Below are 9,322 nucleotides of genomic sequence, written 5' to 3' on the forward strand. Positions count from 1 at the left end.
AATAATACAAAAGTACACTGAAAAGCCAAGACGGCTTGTACAAATAGAAAATAACATAAAGAACGGAAAAGCCTCCCATAAAGCCATTACTTTCGAGCTTGACGAAATGAAAATAATCTTAACAATGACATAATAACAATAACCGAAATTATAATGAACACAGAGTTCCCCACTTACCCCGATGCTTCTCCAGCTTTCCCCTCCGAGATGCAATAAGACCTTCTGTCTTTTGAAAGACAGATGTTAATATTTTAAAAGACTGGAAGTTTAAAGTCTTCTTCTCGTATATTTTGAAAAATAATTCATTTGGCGAAGGTAAAACTTGAAATAAATTTGTGAACTGGGGAACCACCAGGGAATTAACAACAGTAATTTTTCCGTACAGAGATAATGATTTGCCTTTCCAAGGGCGCAATAACCTATCTAAACGTTCTAAACGGGGTTCAATATTTACATCAACAAGTGTATCCATGTCAGTAGGAATATGAATTCCTAATACGTCTACACCACCATCTACCCATTGAAATGGTAGGTGGGTGGGCAAACAAAAATTGGAAAACTTTAAAGGTCCTAAGCGTAAAATTTTACATTTTTCAGGATTTAAATCTAATCCCGATATCTTGGAAAAGCGTTCTAGATCAGATAAAAGTGCATGAAATGAAGCCAAATTTGGCTCGAAGGGGAAATTCGAATCGTCAGCATATTCTGGTTTGCTGGATTCAAGTCTGGTTTACTGGAACAGCACCAGAGTCAGAAACACGAGACAAGCTCAACTCACTGAGAGTGAGATCTAACTCACCCAACAGGAGAAGCAAGGGTTATAAAGTTTACCCAATTGTATTAAATTTTGCACACTTCTAACAGTTGCACGTTGGAGCAGATGTGTTATATTAATTGGGCTGAGAAGAGTCACACCCCCAGTATCTGATTAAAAAGTACCACACTTACTGATAAGTATACACCAGATAATATATATCCGTTATGTCCTACCTTAAAGACTACCTGGAAATGTACTGCTACAAAGCGACATGTGATTAACTTAACATTTGTAATTTCTTTAAAAACTGTGTGTGCCTGGATATCATTGGTTCATACAAAAGTTATTATTTTTTAGGTTCTCTATTTTCACCTTCAAGAAAGTTGGAGAGTTCTCCTGAACCACAGTGTCATCGGATGTAGTGATGACTTAATGTGATATACAGATAAGGAAGACTTCCTGCCCTTAGGGCCCATTGGAGAAGCCATCACTCATCTCCACATTGCATTACAACACAAAGACAGGACAGCCTCGGACAGGTATTGGAAGCATGCAGTCAATAATAGGACGCTGGACATACTAATTTTTCTAGCATCTCCAGAACCTGCTGGGTGGTCGGATGAGAGCGTCCCTTGGCAAGGCAATGTTTTGTCTTTTTGTTTTCTCCAGACTGCTGAATGTCATTCTGTAAGCAGGAAAGTGTCGTCCCAGCACCAATTTCACTGATGACACCAAAATATGACTGCCGTCAGGACATGCAAGTGTACGGACGACAAAAAGGCTTGTTTATAACCTCAGCTGTCCGGTGAATGGCAGAGGTCCCGCCGGCCAATGAGGCGTGTCGGAAGACGAGGCGCAGCGGATGGTACAGTCACGCAATCCGCGACTCTGATTTCGCGTCCTGGCACGGTACAGAAATGTCGACATGGTCGTTGACGACACCTTAGTCCTCGAGAATTCCTTCCCAGCCCCGGGGTCATCGCTGCAGTAGAATGTAGTAAACACGAGGCGACCGCACGGTTCTTGGGGGGGGGGCGAACCCGGGACCTGACCGGGATTAAGTTTTAGACTGGTGTGGGTACAAACAAACCAAGGTGGACTGGAGGTGTGAGAATCACTGGGGCTTATAATTATGGAGCAAACACTTGTGTTTGGGTCCTAAATCTCCCCAGATATTGAGAAGGGAAACATGGCACAAGTAGTATCATGGGACTCGTTAATCAGAAAGGAGTCACAACAACTGTTTGAGCACTTCATAGTTTAGCACAGTGGCCGTTCCCCCAGGAAAACCCGTGTAGGTTGTGTATGTGTGTAGGTGTGTGTTGGACTAGAGAAGGTAGACAAAAGGTAATCGTTACAGCCAACTCATACACAGGGCAGTACATGATGGACTGCAAAAGGTGTTTTATATTGGGTCAGATTGTGCCATAATATTCTTATACCTTCTGTCATTGGAAGCAAAGCAATTCAGAGAGGAACGAGAAAAGTATGCATCTGCTTTCTTGGCCAACTACATCACTGTAATTAGTAAAACTTCAGATTCCGACTTTTCTTCGCAATACAATGTACTGTTCTTAAGACTAAGATGGGCATTATGACACTAAATTTCTTTTCAATTAGGCATCATTCTAGAGATACAATCCAACCTGTAAAAATGACCACCTCTACTTAAGGACCACCTGGCCAATGTGACCACTTTTTGGTGGTCCCTGTGACAATTTTTCCCATTGACAATCATGTCTATGGTGACCATCTGTCTACATAGAACAGATATTATTGGTCCCCTGAGAAGTCTTCTTGGGCCATTGTGATTGTTCTTCAAGTTGACTCTGTATGGTTCCACATGCCCCTGTACCTTTCAGCGCCCCATGCTTGGTATTTGCTCAGTTGTGCGTGAAGTTTGGCCACAAACTGTCCCGCAGGTGGCTTGTGTCTCCCCTGTCATGTGGGGTGGTCATCACTTTGGCCAAATCATTTCCTGACCAATTGTCCAATTTTTCACCTGATAAATTCAGAAATGTATAAGATATTTGACAAGACTGTCCTTTAATTTTGGCACTCATTTTAACACTGAGTTTGACAAATATAATATTGCAACATTTTCAAGATGGAAGGTAGTGTAGGGTGAAAAACAGCATTGACAAATTTGACCCATGACTGATAATAATTTTCACAAGATAATTAACAATAGAATATTACAGTAACCACAGATGCCAAGCACAGTAAAATGCAGATCTAGAGGAAAAAGCGTATACTGTTGAAAAGACAAGAAATATTTCGCACATCACTCCCAGTCTGTCCTTTTACAAGGACTAGATATTCAGTAAGACCATGAAGTTACCACTGAAAAAATAAAACAAATGATTGTATAAACTATAAATGGAGACATATTGCCATAGCATGCATGAAGTGTTGCTTTGACCATGGTAGACATAAGTTTTCCCCGCCCTTGTTTATAAAAATTATAATTGGTTAGGAGGAAAGTCAGAGTCGTTCTTTCAGCACATGTCCAAAGTGGTGTTATTCCGCTTGTTCCAGTTTATTCACACCTAAACTGGCAGGTTTCACATGAGGCAGGTGTGTGGGACGGCAGCCAGTCAGGTCTACCTTTGTTTGGACAGTCCGCAAAACATTTCAACGCATGGAGCTGAAACTTAAGATGATCCTGAGACTGGTGGCAGACATGCCATTGGGCTCCTCAGCATCCTTGTGCAAGTCTTGGGACTGACGCAAAGATAAGATGGAAGAGTTAGTAGAAAGAGTGCATATATATATATGTATGGGATAACCGTGAGGTACGTACTGGAAGCTGTTTTCCCACTCTAAAATAAAGATGCAGCAAAAAAAAGTGTAGCAAAAAATCATCAAAGGGCATGCTTAGTACCAGCCGTACATTCCTCCTTTTTCTGCTTCATACTTTTTTTACAGCATTTAATCAATGTCAGAGACAGCTATTTCTCTTGTTGTCAAAATGTGTTTTTGTTGAACATACCACTGTGTACAAAATCAACATCCATCAGACTGATGCATCTGGAAGAAAAAAAATAGCTCAATTTAGCTGGTTACAACAGAATTCTCTTTGTTTGCAGCCTGCTCCACCCAGTTGGAGAGAGCAGTGGTCCTTCCCGGTGCCACCTGCTCAGTCCTCACCCCTGTGTGGCCAGGCTTCCACGCTGCTGCCTCACCCAGTTCCGGTGTCAGACTATGCCTCTACCAGCTGCAGATTCCAAAGAGTTGAGAAAAAGAATTACTGTAAATTTGGAAATGTTCACAGCGGTTTTATTTTTAGTAGTGTCATAACACTTGACACAAATTTGTTTTGCATATCTATTATACTGCAGAATTGTTTTATTGGTGAACTTCAAACACTGCAAAATCCACATGTGCTTTTCCCTCGTACTAGTAAATTGCATTTTAAAAGTACCAGGGTCTGCTGGCCCCAATGGCTTTAGTACATGTACCACAGCTTATAGATGCTAAAATCTTATGAAAGATTGTTGATATCTGTCTTGATATTTCAGTTTGCTGAGTAGTAAACTATCAAACTTAGAGCGTCTCCACTTCCAGACCTGCATTAGCTGACCTTTGTTGCTGTGTGTGTATTGTTGCGATGTAAGATGTAATCAACCTGCAGAATCATATTTCTTTATCATCTTCCCATTAATATATTGATTTTTCAGTGCTGACTGTTTGACAGGTAGACCAGGATTTTGCCATCAGTGTCCTGTTTATGTATGTCAGAGCCCACCTGTTTACCAAACAAATCACAACTACCTCACATGAATGGGAGAAAACTTAATTGGAACAGACCAGTGCTGGCATGTTTTATCCACTACTTAATCAATGTCCTCAAAAGCTTCTCTTTTTTTAAGGTACATGTATTAAGACATTTTGGTGCATTTTCATAGCTGTATTGTCCTGATATCTTTTTTGTCCTTTGCTGCAGTCTGCGATGCTTAGAGAATGTTTAAAACTCTTGATTTAATTGTCCAGAATAACAAGTTTTAACAACTAAAAGTCTGAAACATTCCATGTATAATGTAGTACATGTATAACTTTGCACACAGTCTCTCATATCATTGTATTTTCTTTCTTATACGTTGTACATGTTGTTTGTATTTGCAATTAGCCCTCGGGCATGTATTTACAATAGACTTTCATTTACAGACATACAGTTACATACAGAGTTTAACAAAGTTTATACAGCTGTCCATTAGTATTTATGCCTTTCAAAGTTCAAAAGCATTCATTTATCCAATTGCTCCGCAAGATCATCGGCAAAGTAACACTGCTGTAGCCTGGTATCCATTCCTATCATACATGTAGCTACCTGATCTCTCCTTTGCAAAAGGAGGGATAAGGAGACCCTGTAACTATCAGATTAATATCATTATTCATGCCTGATTTTTCTGTCACGGTTCACACAGCATTTGAAGACTTCTCAAAGGGGTTGGAATCTTTGCTGGAATGAAGAGAGCATCCAGCCAACAGATTAATGGCATAGTCACATTTGTCGTAGGTCATCATATGATTTTGATATTGTAGGATTTTCAAACTGGCTAAGATAGAACAAACTGCCAACCAGGATCTAAAGATAGCATTTTCTGTAACAAGACGGCTGAATGCACATGATGACTATTCCAAAAATGCCTTTAGTTTGCAATATCGTTGAAAAACATACATTTATGTAACTCATGATTTCACAATAAATGATGAGACACCTATTGTACGCTTATCATAATTTTTTATTTTTCACTACAAGAGTGTTTGCCACTGGTCACTCATTATACTTTTTCAAAGCAGTCATTATTTACAAGAATACCCTCCCTCATAACAAATATTTTGGACACCTTGTGAGTCAAGTTACTGCGCGGCTTCATACAAGTTCTCGGAGGAATTTGAAAGGGCGACAGGGTAGAATGCACGGTGCGATTCTGTTTCAACGGATTTCTTCACAAACCCCCTGCGGGCCCGATCCTCGCTTTCAGCCCCCATCAGTTGGTCCCGTCTTACAAAATGCCTTTTCTCCAAAATCATAAAGTGTGACTTTGTTGGGCCGTGGGCCAGCTGCCAAGTCGATATTTGCGTAATTGATCTGGTGAATGAGTGGTCCAAGTCATTGTCTGACATGCATGAAGGGTGAGTAGTCCCCGCATTAGGGCAAAGGGTCAGGTATTGATACGTTTTGGCCTGAACTTCACATTGCTTTGATCTCCCGACGGCTGAACACCTTGCTGCCCACGGTGAAACATATCCTGCCGCCCTGCGTAATGGAGACGTCTGCCACAAGACGGGTGAATTGGCCAGCAGCTCGCCAAGTCCATCCATGGAACAGCCTTTCGCGTGCCCGACTCAAGCGAAGACGCATAAATTCACCATGTTCCTGCCCATTTTTTGTAAATTTGGGCAGGGTAGTCAGACACGTTTCTCTGATACACTGATACCCAGAACATGTGTGGACAAACCTTACCAAAATATTTATTACAATCACCAATGAGTTGGCGGGTAGTCAGGCACACCTGCACCCATCCTACCCCAATATACAATGTCCCACTGTCACAAAACTAGCCGCTGTCACTGCACTAGGTTTGACATTTATTTTATTTGTTGTTCTCATCCTTTGGTCTATCTGTATTGTGTTACTTGTGTGATACAAGCAAGGTTCAGTGACAATGAACTGTGGCAGTGTGCATACATTGACCCGGGTCACAAAGGGAGGCGGCCCATCTAAGGTATATTGATGTTGGTGGGGGTTAGGGTTTCACCACCTGAACAACAGGCTGAGTGGCACACCCTTTGTCACAAGAGTATCATTTTGGAGTTAAGTAAATCCACTTGCTCCCAGTGTTGACATTTCAGGTTTGCTCTATTTCTACTTTTTGCTGCGCATTCCTTCCCATTCCAGACTGGAGACATCTGAGATACCTCCTTTACCCCCACAGAAAGTTACATTTGTAAACTCACTCTGAAATCTTTTGAAATGATGACACTTTCTTTCCAACATTGCCTAGAAAGGTGATGTTGAATGGCAATTGTTGCAGACTAGATTTTGTTTCTTTGTGTCAGATATTCTCATCAGCCATTATTTGTCAGATTAACATTTTACTCAGTTAATAAGGGCAAGATAGTTAGAAGTTAGAAGGATAAAACTTTGAACCATGACTTTGGACAATTCAACTTGTGTTGATGTTTGTGTGTTGCACTTACCTGAGATACAGGTCATGTTCTTAAGTCTGTATTTAGACTTAAACGTGCACAAGTCATTTTACATCCTTCATTGACTCTGACAGGTTCAAGTCATAAAATTCTGTACAATGTAGTTTTGACTTACGGTGTACAAATTGAGGTAACTGCTGGTTTGAAATATAGTATGTGTACATACATATTCTGAACTTTCTACCCTGCATTGACTTACAAAGAAAACACAAATTACATCTGAATAAATAAACTTTATACAAGAACAACAGGGTGTAAACAGGGGTGTCATTGCAGGCCTATACAGGCAAAACCGTCTATAGTGGTCACTCAGGGACTGGGCAAATTTGACCACTATGGGCAGGTGACCATACTAACTTACTTTGTCCACTTTGTGTATTAATCATATAGAATCATGGTCCAAGACATGAGTTCAGTCTAACTAATCATTATGATATTACTTAATATGATTTATGATTATTAACATAGGCAATTCATGACTACAATGTAATAGTATAGAACAAAAATAGAAGGTTTTTTTAATGCTGGTATAAATACCTGCCTTTGTTAATGTTACTAAATGATTAGCCACAGTAGGATGCAGTATATCATAATACTATATAAGGGATGTTTTTATTGTATCACATTGACTAAACAAAATACACCTTAGTTTTTCAGCCTTGATTTTTGTTGGACTGTGTTACTGTAATACTATGCCATTGCCCCTTGTGACTTTTACTTAATGGCTTTATTTTTTTGGCACTTTGAGGAACACACATTATGTGGTTTTCCATTGTTCCATCAGCCTTTCTCCTCTTGTGCAACATATGCCATGTCAATATTTGTACAACAATCTGTTACTTGTTCACAGAGCACACTCTTAGGCTTTAAATGATTATGATGTAATAGGATGTGGTTTTGTCTCTTTTATCTAAAGGACAGAAGTGATGTCATGAATAAAATTTGCTTACAAATTGACTTGATCATAGTTTGTTTTTAATGAGTGAATACATTTATCATTCATGTATATCAACTGGGTTAAGTACTGGTCACACCAAAATAGTTTATTCTACAATAGAATTCATTGACATTGTTAAGCTACATGTAGTATGAATGCTATAGTCTACTTAGTGAATTTGGCTTCTTCCTTCTTTGTGATGGTGTAATTGTTAGGACAGATATGTTTTATGATCTTGGGTTTGCCCAAAGGCATTAAAAACATGAAATTTCCTATATTATGTGTATAAAATAGGGAAACTTATATATTCTAGCAGTATATAAAGTTTAACTCTCGCTCTACTGTATAATCTACATTCTACTACAAAATTGGAGTTCAGGTTCTATTCTCTTTAGATTGCAGTACATGTATCTACATAATATATTTTCCTTTATCTTTTTTGTTAACAGACAAGTTTAGGATGACCATCTCGCACCCTTAAACGTTATGAATGATGCCTGCACGGAAAGTGACATATGAAAACATTTCAAGACAAGACTGTCTCGATACCGATCTGCATTTCTCACCAGTGACGCACTCAGCAAATTCTTCCATTTGTTCACCTTGCGTGCACTTTGTCTGGTGCCTTTTATCTCAGCTGACACTGCCGACGTTCTGCACGCAAGGCTGGTAGAAGGTGATCCTTTCCCCTTCAGATTTCAGGATGTGCCTCCTGCAGGAATGTCAAAGTTTATCCACAGGTGTAAATGTGAACCTTTGCTTTGTACTCATTAGATGTACATTCCGTCATCTAATGGGGAAATACTGGGAATGAAACATGCCAGAATTCCTGACATGTTGATAACTTGTGTGACATGTCTCTGATTGATGGTTGTCTAAATGATCATCGTACAGTAGAATGTACTACTGGGAATTTCACAGTACCATGCCCACTGCCCACATGTTATATCTGTGCTACAAAAGTACATAATAGTTCACCACTCATCCCATACGTCCTTAAGTCTGGTTGACCATTGGAGCACCGAAGATAGTAGCTAGAAAGCCAGGACTGTGTACCGAATACCCGTACCTGTAAAATGAAGTATCTGTAAACTATTATCTCAAAGTAATGTTCTCGACACCTTTTCCTGGAGTGGATAAATTTGATACAAACGTGTGTCTCAACATAGTATTAAGAGGTTGTCTAAGAAGACTATACTAGGTTTCAGAGGAATCACTTCTTGGGAAGACGAAACTTGACGCCGTGAAGAAATGAAAACTTGTAAAAGCCCTCCAGACAAAAATGCACACCGCTGTATGCTACTGTAGCAGTTGACTGAACATTATTTATGGGTTTGAACATTGTTTGTTTAGTTACTTTTTGACTAACAGTCGGTATCGTTTTTCCTCTGGTTTTTCTGTCAACTTTGTCA

At 39.7% G+C, this 9,322-nt stretch overlaps 1 long non-coding RNA gene across 8 annotated transcripts in view; it reads left to right on the forward strand.

The window, feature by feature from the left end:
• The window catches only part of LOC109475493, a 33,775-nt gene extending 28,940 nt beyond the window's left edge, over window positions 1–4,835 (forward strand). For all 8 annotated transcript variants that reach the window (XR_002140543.1, XR_002140546.1, XR_002140545.1 and 5 more), the window contains one exon: window positions 3,847–4,835. This is a non-coding gene — a long non-coding RNA (uncharacterized LOC109475493). The remainder of the gene's footprint in view (window positions 1–3,846) is intronic.
• The last annotated feature ends 4,487 nt before the right edge of the window (window positions 4,836–9,322 follow it).

Source organism: Branchiostoma belcheri, unplaced genomic scaffold, assembly GCF_001625305.1.
Source record: "Branchiostoma belcheri isolate BF01 breed outbred unplaced genomic scaffold, Haploidv18h27 scaffold34, whole genome shotgun sequence".
Classification (NCBI taxonomy): Eukaryota; Metazoa; Chordata; class Leptocardii; order Amphioxiformes; family Branchiostomatidae; genus Branchiostoma; species Branchiostoma belcheri.